Source organism: Lagopus muta, chromosome 2, assembly GCF_023343835.1.
Source record: "Lagopus muta isolate bLagMut1 chromosome 2, bLagMut1 primary, whole genome shotgun sequence".
NCBI lineage: Eukaryota > Metazoa > Chordata > Aves > Galliformes > Phasianidae > Lagopus > Lagopus muta.
This window is the reverse complement of record NC_064434.1, coordinates 100,986,469-101,011,526: the sequence shown is the minus strand read 5'-3', so window position 1 is coordinate 101,011,526 and position 25,058 is coordinate 100,986,469. Positions and strand designations below refer to the sequence as shown.

At 40.7% G+C, this 25,058-nt stretch overlaps 1 long non-coding RNA gene across 1 annotated transcript in view; it reads left to right on the top strand.

The window, feature by feature from the left end:
* LOC125689654 (uncharacterized) overlaps positions 1-25,058 on the top strand; it is a 55,368-nt gene that overhangs the window by 3,339 nt on the left and 26,971 nt on the right. Inside the window, exons 2-4 of the long non-coding RNA XR_007375379.1 lie at positions 8,487-8,577; positions 9,355-9,500; positions 18,855-19,002. This is a non-coding gene — a long non-coding RNA (uncharacterized LOC125689654). The remainder of the gene's footprint in view (positions 1-8,486; positions 8,578-9,354; positions 9,501-18,854; positions 19,003-25,058) is intronic.

Below are 25,058 nucleotides of genomic sequence, written 5' to 3'. Positions count from 1 at the left end.
TCTGGGAGGATGGGAAGGATCAGATACCCTAATATGCTAATTTAGCTGAGAAAAATTAATGTAGTAGAGGGCTCTAAAGGCTTAAAGGGTATTAATAAAGATAAAAATACTTAAAGGGTATTATTCCTCCATGCAATTTACTACTTCTCAGTTTCCTCATTATCATCCAGCATTCTAAAAAGGATACGCAAGAGTATGAAAATATTGCTGCTTATTCAGTAGCCTATTGATCTGCGGTTGGGTTGAGAAACCACCTTTATTTTAGTAACAGAAGAGATTTCTTTTCTCTCTCCATGCTTTTTGTATCTCCTGTGTACCAGTTTTAGAAGAACCTGGCAGCAATGTATGTATGTTTATTTAGGATGTCTGATTACACTGTGACTTAAACCTTTGCACTGTTTTCCTTTAATGACAAAGCAGCAGTAAAAACAGGTGAAACTAAAATTTCTGAAAAAATGACATTTTAGGGTGTTATGTTTCCATTATAGCTTCCTTTAGGTGTAGGTCTGCAGTAAGAGCAGAGCTGCTGGAATGACGTACAGTACAGATACCAGAACATTCAAAAGACATAAGAAATGTTTAAATGTAACTCATGAAAACCAACCAAAAATGTGGACAAACTGCAGACTGCATCTGCAGATCTTTTTCTTGTGTGATACACTATAGATCCCTGTGTGGTAGTAGAATGTCACCCCTCCCACTTCCCCCCAAAAAATAGAAAGACCATGTCTGGAGATGATTGAACTCATTCTTCCCTGTAGCTCCAGCAGTCATCTGCTTATTTCCTCAAATTCAAGATGCTTCTGCTTTTTACAAGTGGAGTGGCCACCCACACTTATCCTGCTTCCTGCCTTCTGTTTTATTGTGCTTCTATTAATAGTATGAACGCAGAAGGGTTTTGATTATATAGTTTAATAACTTCAAGTTACAAAAAAAAAAAAAGTCATAAACTTAAAACAAAACCAAGGCTCTGCAGTCTAGCAGCCTAACCTGTGTAGCACAGGGCACTGGATTTCCCTGAATCAATCGCTATTTAAATCAAACGGTCTCTGGTGGAAAATGGTTTTGATTCAAAAATTTGCAAAGCCAGATCATGACAGTGATCTGTCAATGAAGCAACGTGAGCTATCCAGAGCTGTTGAGGCAAGGCATATAAATTTAAGCTAGATGGATATGTTTAAGCAAGTTCCATTTTCTTTCCCAGCGCTGAACTAGCAAGCGGGTGTTACTAAAGAAAGCCTGTGCATTTTGCTTGACATGCTCTTACTTCAGAGAAGTCATTTGTTGGCACTGATGATGGGTGAGAGAGGCCACGGGAAAGCAGCCTGGTAAGTGCAGTCACTGCCTGGAGAATTAAATGCTTCAATTCTGCATCCCTGCCAGGTGCTATTTGGTGAGCCAAAGGAAAATTGGTTATTCTAATTAAAATGCAGGGGGGGAGGGGGAAAATGGAGTAAGGGGAGAAAGATTTCTTTATTTCCTTCTTACATCCATAACTTTGTTCCTTATGGGGAGCTAATCTCCTGCCAAATAACATTGGCAGTATATCTGGAGAATGCCTTCCAAAAGTTGTTTCTTTGTTGAATGTCAGGAGGTGCAGATCGGGACAAGGATGAGGTGACGTGGGCTAAGGACTGTTCTGAAGTGACGCATGCTTTGTGTTGCACACTGGACGAGCACTGCGGCCTCTGAGCCCTGTCCATGCTGGATCTGTTCCCACTCAGACCTCATCTGATAACTGTTTCTCATAGTGAGATGTAGTTAACTATGAACTTTTCTGAATGAATATATATGTTTTTTTTCCTCCAGCTTTATGAGGAAATGAAAAACTCATGCTTGGTGCAAGGTAGAGCAGGCATTCACTCCTGGGTGTGTGTGGTTGAATATAAAGCTGTGGAAACACAGGAATTGAGCTCTCTTGATGGACTTAGCAGGGCTCTCACCTTGCTCATCCCCAGGCTGACTGTGCCATGCTGTTCTCTTTTCTGTACCATTTCGCATCCTTTGTTCCTCTCTGTATCATTTTTGCCATCCTTCACAAGCTCAAGGCCTCTCTCTTGTTTTTTGGCCATATGTGCCATACCCCTCTTCAAATGCTGCAGACACAAGCTTTCCCCATTCTTTCCTATGGACCTTCTTTTTCCCTGCAGGTACATGCAGTCCTCATTAAAAGCTCCATTTTCTGCCATTTTCCTTTTCCTCTTTAAGAAGAAAGCCATGCAAAGTGTTATATGATCTACCCAGCTGCTGTTCAAAACTAATGTAAGGGCAGTGTTATGCTGTAAGGCCTTGCTCAGTAGGTGGTTATCAATCTGTCCTTGTGCCCCTCCCACTCTCCACAACTGAAAGAAGCCAGCAGCGAAGCCTGCAGACAAATACAATTGCATTTGCTGTCCAGTTCATTATTTCTTGATACTGCTTTAAAGTTAATGTGAAATATAATCAAACTGTCAAATAATGACTGATACAAACGTCATAATGGGTTCCGAATAGTTACCGTTGAAATCAGTTAATATAATTGATTTGCTATGTGGTTTGTTTGCTGATGTTAGATTATAACCTGCAATCAGTTTAGTAAGCTTCCATAGTAGTTGTTAAGGAAAATTAAAAATACATTGGATATATCTCGGTGACTTGCTATTTATGATACAGTGCAGCAGTTCAGCAAGCTGAAGAACCGGTTGGGCAAGGAGAGATAGAGACCCCCTGGGCAATTTGCCTGCAGTACGGAATGCTTAAGTGCATTTGTGCAGCTGGCACCTGCACCTTGGAGATCCGAGGGATTTGGAACTAAATACATTCCATGTAAGGACGATGGCACATCTTCACAAATTAGAGATGGTGCCAAATACACTGATTCCTTCTATAGATCAGGCTCTATAAATTATTTCCTTTCTCGAGAGAGTTTCCATTTCAGTTTAAAAAAACCATAAGATATATTGATACCTAAAAAAAAGCTACTGTCTAAAGATGTCCTTCTCCACCCTTCCCTTAGCTGCCAGCAGTTCAGTCATGAACCTATGCCAATTGTTTTACCATGGAACTGTGTAGTACTGCAATGATGATTGCTGTGGGACCCGACACAGCCCTGCTGGTCTGTGCTCAGCACACCCATTAGCTGAAGCTTCATTTTTATTATCACTGCAGCATTTCTTCTCTGTTTCTCTATGGAGAATTCAAAAGAAATGCACCTAGGGTTCTTTTGGCACAACCAACTGTCTCACTCCAATTTATAGGAGAGAGAGGGTGTTCTTTCATAGAATCACAGAATCACAAGGTTGGAAATGACCTTCAAGATCATCTAGTCCAACCATCCTCTCATCACCATTGCTACCACAAGCACTAAACCATATCTTGCAGCTGCTAGGGACGGCGACTCCACTGCCTCCCTGAGCAGCCATTCCAGTGCCTGCCCACTCTCTGACAGAAAAAGTTCTTCCTTACGTCTAACCTAAAGCTCCTCTGGTACAACTAGCAGCCATTTCCTCGGGTCCTGTTTGTTGCCTGGGAGAAAAGGCCAAACCCCTCCTCATCACAGCCTCTCTGCAGGAAGTTGTAGAGTGCAGTGAGGTCTCCCCTGAGCCTCCTCTTCTCCAGACTGAATAATCCCAGCTCCCTCAGCCGCTCCTCATAAGGTTTGTGCTCCAGACCCCTCACCAGTTTCGTTGCCCTTCTCTGGACACGTTCCAAGGCCTCAATGTCTTTCTTGTAGTGAGGGGCCCAGAACTGAACACAATACTCGAGGTGCGGCCTCACCAGTGCTGAGTACAGGGGGATGATCACCTCCCTGCTCCTGCTGGCCACACCATTTCTAATGCGGGCCAGGATGCCGTTGGCCCTCTTGGCCACCTGGGCACACTGTTGGCTCACGTTCAGCCGAGCATCAACCAACACCCCAGGTCCTTCTCTTCTTCACAGTCATGATGTATTTGATATATGCATACCCGACATGAGATAGGAAGCAAGCTCTGAGCCTGAAAACAAAGAAGGGTTCTCACACCAACAAGATGTTATGCTACATGAAGTCATTGTTTGACTTGTCTATTACCATGTATCTTGAATATCCTATATTCACAGTAGTCATACAGCGCAGCTTTCGTGCTAATAGAAGTACACCTAAATGATTTTCACTTGTCTTGAAGCATCTGCTTTTTCTCCCACATTCTTCCGTAAATCTTAACAGAGAATCTCGGAGAATGCCCTGCTTCATAGTTAAACCAGCTCATCTGATTGGCATGCTTTTTAAGGACATTTATTTCTCTGTTAATGAAAAATGTATTTCATTACTTTGAAATGCTCTTCTATTGGAAAAATGACAAATATCTCAATTATACTTTGTTAATACTTCGGGAAAAGTTTATGTTCGCCATCTTTTCCTTCTTCCCTCATATGGTGCCTTACTCACCTCTCAGCCAATTACAGCTGGGCAGCACAAGAATTCATAATTTTAGAAGAAACTCATGGAGACAGATGGCCCCATGGTTTTTTGGTGAGAACTACTGAACTCCTTTAGTATCTAATTTAAGTAAAATCTGTGAGCTGACAGCAGGAAAAGACTTGTGCTATATTGCCAGCCTCAGGCGTCAAAAAATAACACAGATTTAAAATGTAATGTAATGAACTTTTAAGCTTGTCTGGTAATTTTTGTAGCTCCTAGTGGTTCAACTTTCAAATGTTTCTCTAGAAATATGAAAGCTAAGAACCTGCCTTCCTTTCAAGTAAAAGCTTGAATTCCCATGTAATGCTGTGGATTTGGAAACTGGGATTTCACAGAACATATCCTGTATTGTGAATTTCACAAACAAAAACAAAGCAAACTCAGCAATGACACTCACACTGAGCCTCATTGTATGCAGAAACACAGAGCTGTGTATTTTTCAAGTGCATTTTTCGACACATTAAGGATTTTGTGACCATGCTCCAGATTATTGTCAGGGAAAAGGGGAAAGAAGAAAACCATCCAACTGCTTCTTTACAAGTGATTGGTTAATAAGTGGTCAGAGTGGGTAATAATAAGAAGTCAGACAAACAAGATCAAAAAGGGAATATTAGCCAAATATGTGAGAAAAAGACAAAAGGAGAAGACAAGCATCAGAGTGCGGGAGAGAAAAAGAAAAATGTTTGAAAAAAGAGTGGTGAGGTACTGGAATGGGCTGCACAGAGAGGTTGTGGATGCCCCGTCCTTGGAGGTGTTCAAGGCCAGGTTGGATGGGGCCCTGGACAGCCTGGTTTAGCATTAAACGAGGAGGTTGGTGGCCCTGCATGTGAAGTTGGAGATTCACGATCCTTGAGGTCCCTTCCAACCCTGGCCATTCTGTGATTCTGTGAAAAGGAGGCAAGAAGCCACTGAGAGCTGGAGAAAAAGAAACCTGAAGAAAAGTGTGGCTGTATCTGCGTTGGGACTGCATCTGGAGCCATTCTGAAGAAGCACCTCAGGTCTCAGCCCCACCAGCAGCCCATGCCCTAGAAGCAGCTGCAAGTCTCCAACTGCACATGAATCCCTTTGCTCTTTTGCCAGCTCTACTACCTGAAAACGAAGCACATCTCCATGTCTTACTCTAGCAGATTATGAAGCTGTTTCTAAGTAGACAAATTTATTTACTATTGGTTTGTTTTTACTTTAAAAGACTGTTTATTTTTCTCTTAGCCAAAGTACAGAATACTGGTGGGGACCAGCAAAACCATCCTGTTGGCTGCAGTAGAGGGAGCTCCCCCGTCACTGTCATCTGTAATTCACTGCCCATAATGCACTTAGCCTTCCTCCTCAATTAACATGTCTCAGTAGCAAACATTCACTCATGCTTGGGTAGAAAATGATCTCTAGAAAAAAAAACGCATGCTGAATGTTCAGGCCTCCTCCATTGCTACAAAGGACTTTGTTATTTCACTGATTGCAAAAATCAGAGCTGTCCGAATAAGAGAAATAATGAAAGAGAAAGAGCACAGCTCAGTGCACAGGACCCCTTTGCTCTGTTAGATGGTTGTGGGCCACTTTGGCTCATTCACCACAGTAGATATGTTTTCAACTGCTTTCCAGCGATGTAAAGTTTACGTAAATATGCATTCTGCCTTGACCAAAGCACCAAGGAGAAAGCTGTAATTGTGAGAACATAACATGCTTTATATTGGTTTCCTGCCAGTGATTATGTGTAAATCTCCCATTAATATGATGTTGCTTGCTAGGATACTGCATAGCTCTGTGTTCTTTATGCATAATATAAATTGAAATAAGATACACTGAAATAAATAACCTAATCAGAGAAAGAGTTTCTAACTGCAGCTGCTAAAGGATTAGCACCACCATGAGGCGGTCTTTGAATGTACCCAAGAGATGTTAATACAATCCTAATCATGGCTCTGATACAACACACAAAGCAAATAAAACGCTATTTAGTCTGCTGCTGAATCCTAACTCGATAGAATTAGGATCATTTTCAGAGGAAAAAAAAACAACAAACCGAGAGTCAGCTTTCTAAAGACGTTTAAAGGTCAAAGGATTTTTAAAGGCAGGTCATGTTGCGCTTTCTCATATCTGTGCGTTCTCAGAGGGCTTCAGTGAAGTCTTTCCACTCATTGCAGGACATAGATAAAGCTTACACACATCGCTCACATGTTAAGTCATACCTGAAGCAGTTTTCCTAGAGTTTGTTATACTGCCTGGACATCAGTGTTTTTTAAAAACAGGCTTCCAAATGTTCTTTCTTCAACACTTTATAATTGTTTAACATTATTTTAATAATATTTTATGTCATCGCTGTTCACTTTTTACTTTCGCTTTATGAACAGCATGGACTGCTTTGTATCACTATCCAAGGCCTATAGGAAGTGGGTTTTCCTAACGTTAGATTCATTCCACAGATTACTTCAGTATTCTTGTCATTTTTGCAAGTTAGATCACTTGGGCCCAGAACGGTTATTCTACTTTCTAAGGGAAAATAAAAAATATATATTTTAAGCAATGCAACAAAGCCAACAAAATGTAGTTGTACACAAGGTGGAATATCATTTGTGCAAATGAAGAGCTTCAAGTCACTCAGAGCCACCCTGCAGTGCCAGCACATAATGTGTTTGCTTATGCTCTCGTGACACTCTTATTATTTTAAAGTCATCACTAGCTTTATGTTAAACCCCTTTTACAATAAATTACTGCTAGAAAGCCACTATAATTTTAAGATCCTCTACAAAATGTTGCAAATTATTCTTTTTACTCTCCTACATAATGTATTCAGACCACAGGATCTAGCTAGAACTACTGCATTTTACTTTGCCTTTCCCAGAGCAGTTGTTACATTAAAGCAGAAGTGATATTTTGTAATATTGCAAATTCTTTTTTTTAATATTTGTTCTGTTCAACATATCTCTTAAGATTCTGTGAGGTAAATCAGAGCTCCCCTACCAACAGCAAAAGTAGTTCTGTTAAGTAAAAACTGGACAGTTCAGTGATTATTCATTTTGAAATACAGCAGCAAGTAACAGAACAGAAATGAAACTGGGAGAAATTCTCTGATATTCCTTTGGTTTGCAAGGCAGCACATCAACAGTGCATCATTAAATTCAGAAGAGTGCATCGCTGGCATGTAAATGTCCATGAGGGACCTGGTCACATCACTATTTGCACTGGTCTTTTGAAAAAGAGCTGATGGTTTCCCACCAGATTTACTCTCACAAAACAATCCTGCTTTTAAGACGACTGATATCTAAAAGAGGATTACTGCAAATTAACTGGTTAGATTTTCATTTGCATCAGCTTCAGAGTATGGAAACAGTGTGAGCAATATGTCAGCAAGTGTGTGAGAAGAAAGCAGTTTCCAAGTCTGATTTTACATAGTTTTGGGAGGAAGAAGTGTGAATTACTCTCAAACAAGACTTACGTGTGCATCTGATTTATTCTCTGTGCATTCATTTGCAGTATTCTATTTCCATATGCAGTCAAGTATACATGATTCTGCAGTACATCTAATATTGTTTGAAGTTGAGCATTGAGAGATTTAAATATAAATTTAGTCAAGCCATTTCATACAATTAATTCATTTGTGGTTAATACAGTTTGGGATCAAATGCTCCACCTCGCAAATACAAATAGGAATTTGGCCAGTAAATTTCAGCCAGAAATACAGAAAAATCCCTTAAGATGTGAAGAGTGTTTTAACATAACGCTTCATAATAGGAAGTACCACTTTTTCATTTTAAAATAGTGCTTTATTTAAAATCAAGGTAACTATTTAAGATGACATGACAGAGCATGGAAATCTAATGATATAATTTCAAGACAATTTAGTTTGACTTAATAATCACTGTTATTTTCTATTTCGATGAAACCACCAAATTTTCTTTTGAATAGACCTAAAACAATCAGCTGTTACAAATTAAGCATTTGTTTAGCTTCTGTATTTATTTATTAATCTACCATCTTAGAAAGTGCTCTGGATTACTGATATACAAAATGCACCTTGAATTAGGCTCTATCACTTTCCTTCTGTTGGCAGATACATTATGTGGAATGGGAACCTGGACTACCTTCTGCACAAAGCTGCTGAGGAAAAGCATATGACTTAGAGACTTCTGAGTTTTCATATGGTGAGTTGATATGCTGATGATTTAGAAGGACAATGGGGACTTCACGAATTATAGGAAAGATTGCTGGCAGACATCATACAGTTGGCTTTTCAAAAATTCTTCAAAAATACACTTCTCCAAAAACTATTAAAGAAATTAAATTTCCACACGATTGGAGGACAGGTCATTTTATGGCCTCACCGTAGAATAAGGAGCAAAAGTAAAGGTGTAACTGTCACTTTTCAAGGCGGTGAAGGATGAACAGTAATGTCTGAATGTCAGACTGGTTTCCTCTGACATTTTCACCAGTGATCTCCAAAAGGCAGGAGTCAGTAAAATCTTGAAGTCTGGAAATAAGTTGTCAAAAGATGCACCGATGACGAGGAAATGAGGAGGAGTTAGGAAGGTGCCAGATGCACTTCAGTGCAGATAAAAGTATGGCTGCATATGTTAGAGGTCTTATAGTCACACTTACGTGACATTGAATGTGGATCAGACTGAGTACTCAGAAAAGGTTTCTTGTAATCATCACTGGGAGGTCACTGAAGTCGTTGGCTCAGAGTCCAGCAGCAGCTGCAATAGTCAAAAAACCACCATCAGATCGAATCCTGAGAGTAGTATGGATAGCACATCCAGGCCACCATGAGGGACTGCAGCAAACCCACAGCTTGCAACTTATCTGCAGGCAGATCTGGTCCCACAGACATGTAGAAAACTGTGGAAAAATACTAGAGTTTATGATGAAAAATACACACCAAAGGCTTGGACATCTAACATGCCTTGCTTTTCCACTGTAAGGCATTTTGTGAAATTTCTGGAGCTGGAAGTCAAACACCACTGCCAACTCTGCAGCCACAGGGCGCTCCCAGGATGGTCTGACAGTTTCTTTGTTCCATTCACAACGTTTGAATTATGGGATTGGTGTGGGAAGAACTGACTTGATGGTAAGTGCCCTCTTGCGGTTCCACTGTTTCCCCTCAGAAGCAGGTACCACTGAGAACATCATAGCTATAAGGCTTCCTCCTTCACTCTCCCTCTGTGACTCAGCACAGCACCCTCATTCACTGTGCTGAGTGAAGTGAGGGATTTCTCTGTTCACAAGGCTGTGACATCCACATTTGGGCAGACACAAGCCAGGATTACTTGGATGAATGGAGCTACAGCTTAGGATGGAAGTATTGATGAGCAAAGGCACTGAGGAGTTCCTCTCAGAGCATGAAAAATTAAACAAAAAAATAAAAAAAAAAAAAAACAAAACCTTGTCCCCAGATCATTCTTAGAGACTCACCAGCAGCCTCTGCAGCACAGATCATTACCAAAAGCTCCTCACTAATGAGCAAACAACTGCATATTGCATTCACTTCATTTCCAAGTGCCCTCAAAACCTGCTGTAGATAGATCACTGTAGCTCCATTGAGAAACAGTGCAGACTTTTCCTATTCCTCCAAACTGATGCACCACCTCTTTTTTTTTCTTTTTTTTTTAAACACATTTTATGATTCACATTCTCCCCTTAGTCACAGCAGTGAACACTAGTGTCACTGGGCTTACAGAGATCCACTCCTCTGAAATGCTCCCTTGGCAGCTGAGCTGGGTTACTGGAGTTGCTGTCAGCAGCCAGCCCTGGGATAGATGCAGTATTACTGGCTTCAGAGCCATTGGCAGCACACTGAATGACTCAGTAAAGCCAAAAGCCTCAGCTACCAAAACAAACCTGCTCAGTCAGCAATGCCCTCCAATGCTGAGAGGTCATAACACTGGGGAGGCAGGAGAGGAGCAGCTCCAACAGCTCATGCTGGAGACACAGCAGGGAATCTGTTTGAGGCCTGTGCTGCCGATTCCCCCCTTTCTACTTGGTGTAAGCAAGCAGAAAGACATTTACTGTTTGTCAATGTATTCTCTTCATTACTTAAAATAAAATTCTGAGCGCCTGTCTCTTCTTTAAACTCCCCTTCTTCAGAAATAGTAACCACAAAAATGGAGCTAATGAGAAGGGAGCAAAAATAAGTGGAAATGCATAAATATACACATTTAATTTGCTTCACATTTGTAAGTCAGAATGTTTTATCATGACTACTTCTGATTCTATTTTCTTTTAAAACTCCATTGAGGTTTTCTTTAATCTGCAAGCCAAGACTGTGCTGAAGGTGATGTTAAGTTCAGCATGGGGCAGAGCCCTCAGTCAGTGACATGCAATAATGACTTCTGGTAAACCAGTAATGGGCATCTTTTTAGTCCCTTGAGAACACACTGTCCAATTACAAATATTCAAACCAACTACTGTTAGCTCATTAGCAGCCAGTCAATCAAAACAGCTTTGCCCAAAGAGGAAAGCAAACTCAAAGCCTTCACTAAAGGCAAAAACACTTACATGATGACAGTTGAAAATAGTAACCAATATCAAAGGCCAGATAATGCCTCCAGTTAGAGCACATAAATGCAATCAGAAGATGGAAACAAGCTAACATTTTAGCCCAAAAGGAACAATAGGCTTTATTAATTCTGGTTTTCTACAGAGTCCCAGCTATTTTCTGCTTCTAGCTCTAACTACTTAACTGCTCAACAGCTTCCTGACAGATTCAGCTCTTTCCCTTATCCCAGGGTGTACTTCTAGGTCTCTTTATGCAAAACTGATGAATGTTCAACATTACTTTGTATTAGGTCAATTTTTACATCCCCTTGCTACACAGCATTCACAGTACAGGATGGCTGGAGTAAGAGAATTCAGAGCCAGTAGGTATTGCCAGCAAGCTCCCATTGTTCTCTACTCAGAGCCTTTTGTTGTAGTCCTACTTATCCAGTGATAGCAACTGGAGAAAAGGGAACCTTTTTGCTTTATAAGAGAGGAGGCAAGAGCAGCAGGATAACTTGTAACAGCATTAAACATTTTAATTTGCAGGCACATTGACTCAGTGCATGCCGCAGCTCCTGACTTGTCATTGTTTCTGCAAGGCTGGTTGTCATAGCTTCACTGGGAGCCTGGATTCAGGGATGAATGCCAGATGAAAATGCATTTTGGAGTTCATGCTCTTTAGAGCACGTTTCAGTCTCCCAGACATACCACATTCCATCAATTTCATATTTAAAGAATTTCTTCTTCCTTTAAAGCTATTCACAAAGGCAAGAAGCTTACCCATTTCTTTCTTATGGAAACTCGGATTCTGATATAATCATATGGTACTGTGAGCTGAAGCCCAAAGAAGTGTATTATATAATCGTGGTTGTAAAATTACTGTAGGATTTACAATATTCCCTAAATGTTGCCACAGAGGAGCAGCAGTGCCAGCCTAAGAGCTAACATTATTGTAAGTCATCTAAAGCGTAGAGATTACAAACCTGGGTAAAATCTCCCTTTTGCATTGCACTATGTCAGCTTTGCATTTGTAGAAGAAGCTTTAAAGAAACAATTTTCATCTATAGTAAACCTCTGATAGTGCTATTTTGCTGTCTGCTAAGAAGGAATTACTGTCTAGGCCTTTTAAGAACTTAACTCATAATATGGGTCAAGATATGCTGCTCTACTTTTGCAAAAATAATTGGGAGAGACACAGTTATTATCCAATCTACATGCCAGAGCAAGGAAATGAAAGCAGGTAACACAAACTGCTCAACCACTGAGTCCAGTCACGTACCTTAAAGGCTGCATTTTTTACTAGGGAACGTTTGGAGCGAGGGGTTTTTTTGTGGTAGGATTGTGTCCTTGTGGAGATTTCAGCAGTCAGAAGGAAGCCCCCACTGGTTGGATTTGCTAGGCTCATATTCTCTGAAGAGAATTTGCACGGCACCATGATAAAGCAGGATTTCCTATTTGGATGTAGTTGGATGTATGATGGAAATAAATAATGGGGGGGGAAAAAAAGCAAGAACCAGCAAATAACAAACTGTAAGATGTTCAAGTATTTTACCATGCTGAGGAGGCGACTGTAGTTAGTTATGTAACAGACATCACACACAAACACAGAGCAACAGAAGTTCTGCAGGTCCTGCGTGCTTTTCCTCTTCTAGGAGACAATATTATCCTGACAGCAAATACACATGCCCCCCCTCAGCCTCTCCTCCACATCTGCTTCCTGCTCCAAGTTCCCTCCTTTTCTGTATTTTCTACTGATTATCAGGTGTTGCTTTTTCTTTTCTTATTAAAAAAATCCAAAATATCTTACACAAAGCTAACCTACCTCACATCTTCACAAAGTAACTGAAGGACTGTCTGGACCTTTTAGGAAATTCTGAAAAATTACTTTGATAGTTAAAATGTAACTGCAATGTAATACTTGGTTGCCTCGTGTCTTTCCAAGGACTTACTTCACAAATGCCATTCAACGCATTAAACAAATCTTTCCAAGGAAAGAAGAAAACCCTTAGAACCTGGAGTAAAAAGAAAAAGTGGTGTTTTCTCTCACCAGCCTTCAGCCTGACAGCTCTCCTATGCAGAAGCTGAGGTCAGTGAGGTGTCGCACTGAGTCTGCATGAGTTTGCTTCAACGCACTGATTGCCTGTGCGGGATGAATGGTTCTATTTTCTTTTCCATGATTTTTTTCCAGGACTGAACAGAATTCAGTGCAGAACCCACAGGTGTGGATTTATGCGAGGGCTCACAGAAGGTGATTCCAGCAGATGCCAGCTGTGACCCTCTCACTACTATAAGGCTGTACAGCCAAGGAGTGCTGAGTCAGTAGGTTTGGGTATTTTCTCCTGCTAACTGCCAAAAATATTTTTAACAGTATACCTCTCTGGCCCTGCCAACTTCATTCTTAGCAAAACCCTAATAAGTGCTGGCTGTTGCTCTGGGACAGAGCTTTCTGCCTTCAGGCTCACTCTGCTTGTCTGCTAGAGCCTGACTATAGGGAAATACATTCTGCTATCTGCATGGCAGTTTGACAGCTTTTCAAGTGCTTCTTGAGCTTGATTCAGACAGAGTTCACCTATGGGACTGCCCATGCTGCTCCTGCCAGCCAGGAGAATCCAGCATATTTGCTGTACCCCAGGCCAGTTCTCACTTGGATCCTCACCACCTGCACATCGAAGTCCTGTTGCTTTCCCCTGGGTAGGCAAGTGGTAGGGCCACATCCAAAGCGGAGTGAGGAAAGTATGTACCGTGCACCCAGGAGCTGGGTATTAGGAGGAGGCAGATGTGTTAGAATGCCTGTAACTTCTGCTGTTGCCTATCCAGCAGACTGATCAAGCAGCAAATGCAGTGGAAAAGTGGGAACAGCTGGGGACAAGAAGGAGGGAGGGGAGAAGTGAGGAAAGAAGGTGATGTGGAAGCACCACATCTTCTCCACAGTCGGGTCCTGTGCCCAAATAACATCCTTTCTCCCATCTCCTCACCGCAGGAGAAAGCAGGGTGGCTGTGGCATGCTCAGCCTGCACTGCTGACACATGGCATTGCTTTTTCCCTTCCTTCCACACACATCCAAGCTTACTCCCAGGATGTGTTGAGGAACACAATTGGATGGAGCCTAAGGCGATGGAACCTTCTTGTCATCTTCTTGTCCCAGCTATTTCATGATGCCTGAGTGTCATTCATGGTTCAAGAAATGGGGGAACTTGTAAATGACCGCAGTTACTAGCTTAGCACATGGAAGCAATCATTATGGGCAGACACATCCTCTTCGTATTAGGAGGGCCAACTGGCAGCTGTGGGATCAGAAACTATCTGAGAAACAAGACAGAGACCTGGGGCTCCCCTGGACAGAATGCTCAGAAAAACAACTCACGAAGCAGCCAACAAATAAGCATTTATCTTACTTAAATTGAGACAGGGCGTTACAACACAACCAAATTCCATTTAGAGTTTGAGCTGGTTTATAACCTCAATTAAAATAATGAGAGAACTGGCACTCTAACTGTACCCTTCTGACCCTGACACTGTGTTGATGCAGAACTTTCCACCCACAAATTTCGAAACCCTACTTGAAATACAGCCATGAGAATTGGGTGAGGCAAAACTGTACCAAAAAGGTTATTTCCCTATTATCATTTCTTTGATATAATCCTGATCTCTTGCATCTATCTTTCTTTAACACATTATTTTATTTCTGTATTCAGTCATATATGGGCACATACCCGTGCAGCACACGACTGCCAATGTCACATCTATATTGGATTGCTCTTTGTCTCCTCATTCTGCTGCATGAGTACACAGTACTTTTTTGTTAGGATTTACTATAATATTACTATATAATATGTAGCATATATTAGTATATATTATATATTACTGCATTACTGTTTATTACTATAATAATTTTGTATTTTTACTATTAAAAAAATCTTTGGAGATGATAGTTTTCTTCAGACTTCACTTATGGAACTTCTTTTCAAAGAAACGCTGATCTTTGACAGCACCCAGTGCTGATGTGTGATGGAGCACTGGCTGCCACAACAAACTCTTTGCCTGCCTCCTAAATCCCTCTGGATAAAGTAAAGAGTTAGATATGTCACCTCAGGGAAGATGACACTGACATATGAATCACAGAGCTCTGAAAAAGAGGCACAAGACACCACAAGATTTTCTGTTTGTTTCTTTGTTCCTTTGCCTCAGTAAATAGGACAAGCTATATCCAGCTTGTTAGAAGTGCCTCTTCTAACTGTATTTTTCCATACTGTAGCAGTTACATCATTGACTATAACTTCTATGCAGCTAAAAGATGGAGACACACAAGGCAGGCATAGGCAACTTTTAAGCAAATGAGTTACTTCCATCCAGCACATATATAGGAGTGACTGTGTTTTCCCACAACTGCATTATGCTAACCAGTAAACAATACATTGAAGAAGCTTGTATTTAATTTCAGGGTAAAAATCAAATCATAGAATCAGAGGATGGTTTGGGTGGAAAGGGACCTCACAGCCCACCCAGCACCAACCTCTGCCTTGGGCAGGGCTTTCCCCCACCAGCTCAGGCTGCCCAGGAGCCATCCAACCTGGCCTTGGGCACTTCCAGGGATGGGGCACCCAAAGCTCTCTGGGCAAATGGATGTATACAGCCCCTCAGATCCCACCAAGGCAAGTAACAGAGCTGGGCTGCTCTGTTTATTGCTTTAGATTTTCTTGTGAATTTGGCATCTAGAGAACTCTTCTGAGAGAAATGGCTTTGCAATGCAGGCTCAGGATCTTGTTTTATTTTGTATGATATAGTAAAGAAGATGGACTCTTTCATATTTAAAATGGAAAAGTTACTAATCTACTCTATGGGTATTGTTAATTTTAATTAATACTGTTAATTTCAGAGCTGCTTAGACCTTGTTCTGAGGTGGTTTCTATCATACACAAAGCATTATTGATTCACTGATGAACATGTATTCAGAAAGAGATGCTTGGCAAGTTTTACAAACAGATAGGCAGTACAACAGGCTTAGCAGGACTGCACTTAACAATATCAACTGATATTCAATTAAGAAAAAAATGCTAGGAAGGTTTTGCTGGTATCTCTGAATTGTGCTCATTTGTGAACTGTCCCTGAACATCCAGACATTCTTTATCCTTTGATGTCCTGCCTTAGTGATAGCTGGCAATTTGGTTCATTAACCATCAAAAACAGAAGAGCACTTAATCAAGATGCTGACAAGTTGCTGTGTTGCAGCAGTCATAGTAGACAAGAGTTGATTGTCATTCTTTGCTGTGATGGCACACATGCAAGTGGAAGCAGGCTCTAAAGCTTCAATAGCTTTACACATTATGAAGTAGTCCTGTAAAAAGTAAATATTTTGAATAAAACTATTTGAAGTGAAAAAACAGGATCAGGGTTTTATGCTCCGCAGTTGGCACATGTATGCCCTATTGTGAAAGAATGAAGTCACCTAGCACTCCCCTGGGGCTTTAAAGAAAAGATCTGAACATCTAACTTTTTTGAAACATCAAAGTGTAGAGGTCTCCAAACCAGTATGTTCATTTAACATGCAGAGACCTCGACTTGAAAGGTCACCAGGTAGCACTGAGTCATAATCTATTTCAGAGAAATAGGAGATAAAAACAGGCCTATTTTTAGCTTTGAAATGCATGACCATTGTACCATCTGGCCAAATGAAGTTGATCAAGCACCTGAAAGTTAAGAATATCTATTCTTCATGCATCTTTAGACACAGTACAAGCCAAGATCTTGGAGCCTCAAAAGATGTTAATCCTACCTTCAACTAAGAGATTTACTAAAGCCTGTGGCGAAGAACTTAGATCAATTTCTCTTGAAGACACACAATTCTATCACTTCTTATATTTATCATTAATTTACAGGTAGTGCAGTGCAGGCAATTTAGGACAGGAGCAATGCAATCTTTGTGCAATAAGTCCACGTGAATCTGTACACTCATTAAGAGTTTTTATTTGGCCAAAGAGTTGTAAAACCAGGCTGCTGTAAGTAGCTAAAGATAGCTGAGCCACTGAGCCATTCCAGGCTCCCAGCCTATATCTAACTGCTTAAGCACTTCTATCTGTGTATAAGGCTGTATATAGGACACTTTGGAAGAAAGGCTAATTAAAAAAGGCTTGAGCATAATGACAACTGAAGTCATTTGGGATTTATTTTGCAATATGTCAAATGCATTTCCCAGGACAGTTTGGTCCCCTGCACTTTCACTCCCTCCCCTGCGTAGACATATTCAGTGCGTCAGTCAAAGAGAATTTTCCCAGGGAAGTTTAGCTAGAAAAGTGCATTTCCTTCAGCTGGGAGCTAGATTCAATGCATGAGTGCAAATGCTGATCTCTGCTCTATTTGGAGCAAATCTACATAAAGGGGATGCCTCTGGTTTATTGACTAGACTGACTTGGAGAACTCCCTTCTTAAACAACAGCTGCAGCAGTATTGAACAGACACAGCTTTTCGAAAGGCTTACAGAAGGTATTTTTCCCCTTCACTGGGGCAGTGTGAGCCCCCGGTGCGTTCAAGAAAACAGATAAGAAGAAAAACTTGAAAAGAAGAAATATTGCCTATCAGGAGTCTCCACATTGTCTGATATCACGGAAATGCCACCAACAGATTTCACCAGAAAAATATCTGTAATGAATGTGGCAACTGCAGGAATTATTAGTCAGAAAAAGACAAAACAATGCCAGTAGTATTAAGCTGTGGGAAAACAGGATTCGTGACTGTCTACATCAAATCAAGATTATGCAGAATTCTTTTGTTTCTTCCTACATCCATAGTGTACTACAATCATTAGTTTTTCAATAATTAGCACTCCTGCAATATCCTCTGTATTACTGGAGTGTTTCTCTAACAGCACAGTAATTTATCTCATGTGTGGCTTTCCTCAGCTCTCACTTCTATTGGAGGAACTTTTTACTAGATTCCCCAGCAAACCAAATACTTCTAAACAAGTTTTTCATACTTCCATTTCTTCATACCGTATACAAGACATAAATCATTTCCATTACCTGGCTGACACTTCCATTTTCTTCTTTTCTTTCCCTGGTTTGTCTGTTTAGCATCACAGCATTGCAGCAGTTACCGGCATTCTGCGGGACTATTTGGAATTTTATGTTTCATAAGAACTTACACTTATGATGCACAGAAAGGCACTAGCTGCCCACCAGCTGTTATCTGTGTAACAGACAGGAAGTGTGTGCATGGCAGCAGCAAGGCATTCTGATCCTAGATAACCTTTGGTCCCCAGTACAAGTGCTGAGAGGTATCAGCAGCAGATGCTATGTGGATGTCTTTAGCCGCAGCGTAGTTATGATGTGGTTTTGCCCTGAGCAGGGATCCCGTGCTTCCTTGAGGTGTATTCAAAGCACAAGACAGGCAGGAGCAAGGACACTAACATACAAGTTAACTGAGCAGATCTCAGTCTCTGCCTCTCAGAGTCATTCATAGGGACGCATGTAAGTACAGTGTAGATACTCTCCAGTGAGAACAGACAGAAACGTTCCTTTCACTGGGAACATTTCATGGTCAGCAATGCTACAGATCATTTATTTATCAGTTAAAGGAAGTTACAGTTAGGTTAAAAAAAATTGAGTTGCATACAGAGTTACAGATTGCTTTCATTATAGACATAACTGTACCAAAAGAAACTAAAGACCTACAATTGAATGAGGGCTCCTGTAGCTCACACTTTTGCTGTAGAAACTCCTGCCATATTATATTATATTCTTTCTAGAATTGTTCCAATGCATCTACATCACAATACACGAACAAGAAAGAAAGCCAGCTGTGAACGTGCTATAGCACATGGACTTTTGCTGTATTATTATATGTGGTTTTGTTTCCAGATAAAAATACATGTGTAATATAAATATACATACACATAACTCCATACATCTATGATATAAATATATATGACAGCATTTTAAATCTGTTCCAGGAGGAAGTGAAAATTAACTCCAGGTTGTCTGGACATCCAGAAGCCCTGAGGATTTCAGGAGTACCAAAGGCTGAGGATGTTTGTAGACTAAACAACTGCGGCACTTGCATCAAATGAGAAAAGTAGTTTTCCTCCTTCAGAGTAACAGGTAAACAATAAAGCAATTTAAGCAATACCATAGTAACAGTATTTGGAGACAAAAACTGGTTAAAACTTCAATGTTTGTCATATAGCTGTGTGAACTTGTTAATAAAACATCTCTGCATATATCCCCCCCACCCCAGTAAAACACCACATAACTTCTGTCATGAGAAAGCATAAAACCAGCAGTTCTGCATCTGCTCTCAGGAACAAGAAGGATGCCAGTATATTCAGATTACTGAATTAACTTTTGAAATTGAAGTTCTGTACTAAGCAGAAGAGATCTAACCCTCACTTAGAAAAAGAGAATTGTTTTCCTGTCACATCTCTGAAAAACAAAACCCACCCCCACTATTCATCCTTTCAGCATTTCTTTTTGGATTCTGAATCTTACCCAATTCAGAGCAGTAATATGTGTTTCAGAGAGTCTCTGTTCAGGGCCGATTTCCTTCCCAGACAACACCACTGCAACTGCACTGCAGCATTGCTAATATCATAGGCTTAAGTCACTTCAGCTCCCAGTTCACCTTTTTTCCTTTATAGTAAACTCAGCATCTTTCAGAGCAAACACTGTTCCTTCCTGGGAGCTCTCTTGCTGGGTGGGAGAAGACCCTGCCCCATCACAGCGCCCTCTATGCCTTACATGCACACCTCTGTCCTCCACCTGCCTCAGGTCTGTTTGCTTCCCTTGCACTCCCTCTTCTGCCGTTTATCTCTTCCTTGTGAGCTGCCGTTGCAGCCCTGGCCACAAGCCTTTTTGTGGGGCTGAATTTCAAGACATTGATTTGAAATTCTGATTTGATTCTCTCCCCTGGGAGAATGGTGGTTGCTTATGTCAGGGGATTTTGTTTCTACTGCTCTGTAAAGCTTAGTGCTAAGCCTTAGCAAGGAGTGTGAAGATATGCCACCTCCACACACACAGAGCTCCAAATGTGTGTTCCTTAAACACACCAACGAGCTCAGGAAACAGCTGCAGAGAGCTGATTGCAGAACCCAGCCTGGCTAAATGAACAGCCACTACCTGACACAAGCTTTTCCCCAGTTGACAAAGGCAATCTAAGCCTACTACATTTGGTTCCAATGGCAGCTCAGACACAAGAAATTTAATTCAGGCATGCTATAAATGGCACTACATGCTCATTCTTTATCTTGATCTTCAATCTGTTCCTCCAGTAAAACCTTGGAAATATTTATTTCACTGCTATATTAAGCCAAGAAGATGATATGTGCAGGCTCATGAGTCTGTATGAATGCTATTTATCACACTGCAAACTCTGTCTAAAGTGACATTTTCCACAGTATCTTGGACTCCAGAAGAAAACAGTGTGCATGAAGACCACGTACAGTTTTTGAGGAAAGTACAGTTCCCTACATCCCTTGCTGTGAAACTGCCCCACACTGGGCTTTTTCATATTTAAACACATCTAAATCCAAGGAAGCAATAGTTCTGGCTGATAACCCCTTTGTAGCTTTAAGCATGTTTGTAGGATAAACTAACACTAGGAGTTGGAACCTGACAGTCTTTAAGGTCTCTTCCAGCCCAATCCATTCCATGATTCTGTGATCCAGTGATCTTAGCACTAAGCATCTCTAAAACAAGAGCTCTTTAAAAACTACATTACTAATCACAGCAAATAAACTTCAGAAGTGCTCTTTTTTATGCTCAACAAAAAGAAATCCACTTTTTTGTAGGTAGATGGGGAGGAAGCATATTACACAACAGTAACAAGGCACTCGAGAGTACACTGAGTAGTCAGTGCCAGAAGAGAGTTACAGATGTATTTGTTCTCCTGTGGAAAAAATTGTGTTTGCTAAATAAAAAATTAAATGTGCTAATGCATGAAGACAGTGTTAAATACAGCTTCATAAAATACAGATTTTTATATTTATAAATACCCTGTAGAAGAATTTTCCAATCAGCAGTATTCAGTAAAACTACTGGCCAAGCTCTTACAGTTGTGATTTGTACAGGAAATGATGTTTTATCATCCAGATACAACTCTGAAGTCCAAAAGCTCCCTGAAAAATGGAAGTATTTTTAATCCTGTTGTACTGCTAGAAAGGAAAGAAAACAGCAAAGTGAAGTGACCAGTGCTATTCCATATCCACTGACAGGGCAGCTGCCCATTCTCCCCAGGAGAAATCAGAGTCAAGCAGAACCAGGGCAGACAGCAAACCATTACAGAAAGTGCATCCTTCAGAGAACTCATTTCAAGAAGTACTGTATGGTGGGAGGGAACTTGCATAATTTTAGAGCAACCGGAGGCACGTGACTACTAAGTTTAAACATACACTGCTGATACCAATAGCTCTTCAGAGCTGCAGAGAACTCCCAGAAATGCAGAACCATGAAACTGCACTACAAGTTGAGGAAGAGAATCAGAACTTCTATCAAGCATTCATGAGATTCTAAAAGCTAAACAGCAATGCAGATTAGGATGAAACTGCTCACCAGGATGCCCTGCAGTTATTCTTTAGGCATTTTAAGTGCAGACCAGGAAAATTTTATCTTTCAGAAATGTTTTTGCTTATTTTTAAGGCTAGTTGGCAGGCAAGTTTCAGAATGCTATGAACTCTTCACGTAGGTAACAGGAATGTTTCGGATCATTTGGAGATAGTTTTCAAAATGTTACCAAAGAAATGACAAAAAATAGCTTGTAAAATAGCCAGTGATGTGACCAACTTTCCCTATTTTGTGTTCCCACCACTGTTCAGTGAACAAACTGTTACATTTGTAAAGCTGTCAAAAGTAGCTTTTCAGCGTATCTGACTTCTTAGAGTTATTAGCAAAATTGGTTGCTGGTTTCGGAAGTAAGAAAAAAGGATAAATACAGCACTTGGGTCCATTGTTTCCACACGGGAATTCAAAGACAGCCCTTTGCTCTACATACACTTCTACAACAGACACCGTTATGTCAGACTGCCCCTCTGCTGCCATCTGTCATGCAGCAATGAATATAATGAGATACTGGTGGGAAGGTTCAGCCTCTGCTCCGTCCCACCAATATCCACCCCTGGCTTCATGGGCCAACAGCATAAAACAGGAGATGTTACTTTCAGAGCAGCCTTCATGTAATTCCAGCTAACGTAGGCAGCCTCAGGGTTGATTCCGCAGAGATGGGTTTGTTTCATTGCAGACCAGCCTGCTTCACTGTGAGTAAGGTGCAGACACATCTCTGAATTGGCATCCACTCTTCATCAGCCACGGGCTTTCCAACATAATGCTTTTATGTGCTTTTACTCAGTACATATTTTTTTTACTCTTGGCAGCATACTGTCCGCAGATTTTCTTTTTGAAGTTATTTTCTATAATCCATCATCTTAAATCCTGTAGTACAACATGAGAAAAACAATGTTTTACAAAGGGATCATTGCTTCCCCCACACTGTTATCGACCACTGGTTTGCCACAAAGCTGCTAAGGAACCCTTTAAGGGAGATAGCTAAAGGAACTTCAACTGTATATCTATGATTTGCTTTACTTAATTTAAGCACATACTGACGAATCTTCTTGATTAAAGTAAGAATGTGCAGGCAGCTGGGAGGGGCCAGCACCAGCACAGCTGACCTAGACTAGCCATGGGCTATCCCATACCACATGGTGTTATGCTGGCCAGGTCAGAGGGGGCTTTGGGCAACCTGACCTAGTGCTTGATCTAGCAGCTGGCAACCCTGCTTGAGGCAAGGAGTTGGAACTAGATGATCACTGAGGTCTCCTCTAACCCAAACCACTCTATGATTCTGTGCTGAGCAACAATACCAGGGAGCTGGCCAGGATGTGTGTGTGCACGCTTATTTTGTATGTTCTTTTACAGTCATGACTATTTTTTACCTTTTTTTTCTAATTTTCTCCCCATCCCCCTGGGATGTGAGCCATCAGCTGAGTGGTGCTGAGCTGCTGCCACAGCCCACCAGCATCTCAGCTGCATGGGAAAAGGTAGTGGGAAATTCAACTCAGTGGGCTACAACTGAGCTAAATTAAGGTAGTTTGGAAACAATTTTCACAGCATGACTGGACTCCATTCAAGACAAGACACGGCTTTTACTTTGCCTCAACACTCAAAGTTTTCACTGCTTGACCAAATTACTTATTCTCTCACCTAAGAGAATGTCATTTCCTTCTGCTACTTTGAAGCCAGCACTGGCCAGACCAAAGAGCAGCTGGTGGGACACTACCTAAAGCTGAAGTCTGTACCTTTTCCCTCAGCTTGGATTTATTTCAGCCTAAGTGGATGAGCCCGGCAATCAGATAGCTTTGTGAAGGCCATCTCATTTCAAAACACTTAATTAACAGTATCTGTGTAAATACATCTCTGTATATAGAGATGCAGTGGTATGTCCTTATATAGGTATCAGAGAAAAGTGGCAATTAACTGCAGGAAATGTTTAGTAGGAGTAAATAAATCAATTATTAAAGCTTAAGAACCACCTCATTCTTAATTACCTGAAGTCTCAGACCCAAAAAATCGTATCATCAGAAACAAGGGCAAGGTGCCAGAACTGGTGGAGGCTACAAAGAATTAATTGCAGGCAAGCCTGCCCTGATGCACGACTGACTTCAAATGCAAGTCATTGATTTTTAAATACAAGAGAAACTGTGACAGGATATTAAGTCTCTCAGTGCAGTGGAACCCAAGGAGTTTTCTGTTTCAATTCCAGCAGCAAATGTTTGCAGTGAAAAAATTATTTTACTGCTTTGCTGAACAGCTTGTCTTTCACAAATACATTGAAAATGAAGAACTCATCTTGTGAGGCAGCCAGCATGCATGTGCTTGTGGTTGATGTTAGAAAGGTCTGTTGAAGGGATTTCTGGAGTATTCATTCTGGGACAATTGTCTGGAATCCCTAAGACCATCAAGTCCAACTGTCCACCTGCCACCAATGCTGCCCACAGTTTGTACTTTGTTCATGCCAGTTTTCTTCACGTTCCTTTCATTTTGAAGATTCTATATTGGTACCAAGATGAAGGGCTGTACATGTTCACACAGAACAAAACCACACAGAAAGGAAACACATTACTGAATGAGTGGGTGTTACAGTGTGCATATACACCTGCACTGTGGGGAAAAAAAAGATTTCCATTCATTCATACACATATTTGTGACAAATATGTGAGCATAGGGGAATTCAGTCTTTGGGAAATCTTATTTTGTAAATTAATAAAATGTATTAAGAAAATTTAGTAAAATGTGGGAAAGCTGAGCACTAGTTCATTGAAAAAAACACCTGATTAAGATAAGGTGAGAAGAAGATATTAAGCAGTTTGGTCAGTGGGCAGTTGGTACATTATTCACTGTCTGAGAAGGAGAATGCCAGGTCTGATCACAGTACTGATGTGGAAGAAGGAAAAAAGATCTAATCCAACCATGTGTTTGACTTCCTTCTCCACCATTATATGTTTTATTTCAGAAGGATTGTGAAGAACAAAAATCACTGTAAAGCAATGGAGTGTTTGGTCCAACGTGGCACATCACATCTAGTGAAAGTAGAAAAAAGTAGTGAATAGCAAAGTAATGAATAAGGTTAAATTACATTATTTAATCACAGCTTTAGTTTCATGAGATTATTGACTAGTTTGAAGGTAAAACTATGCTGAAATGCTTTTAATATAGCAGTCATTAATTAAGTGCATACTTTCCTTATTTAAATTCCTATAAGTATTTCTGAAGTTGCTTGCAAAATCACTTTTCCTACTGACGTACTCTGACAGTTACACACTTCTCTTACCTGATTATCTCCCAGATATTCGGGAGAATTTTTAAATATCTGTATTTCTTGGCTTCTTTTTTTTTTTTTTAATATCCTTCAGAAGAGAAACTTAATTCTGAGGCTAAGCACAATACAGTTTTGTTGCCAGCTTGCTGACGTGCTCATACAACCAGTTCTGCTGAGGCTGACATGAACCGAGAGTAATGTCCCTGGCTAACAGAGACGTATTGCTTATTAGCTCATTTCTGCACATATAATGCAGACTAATGTATAACAGAGCAGCAGAATTTAAAAATAATTTTAAAAAAGAAATACTTTTTAAGATGGATTAAAGATCTATGAGAATTTCTCCAAA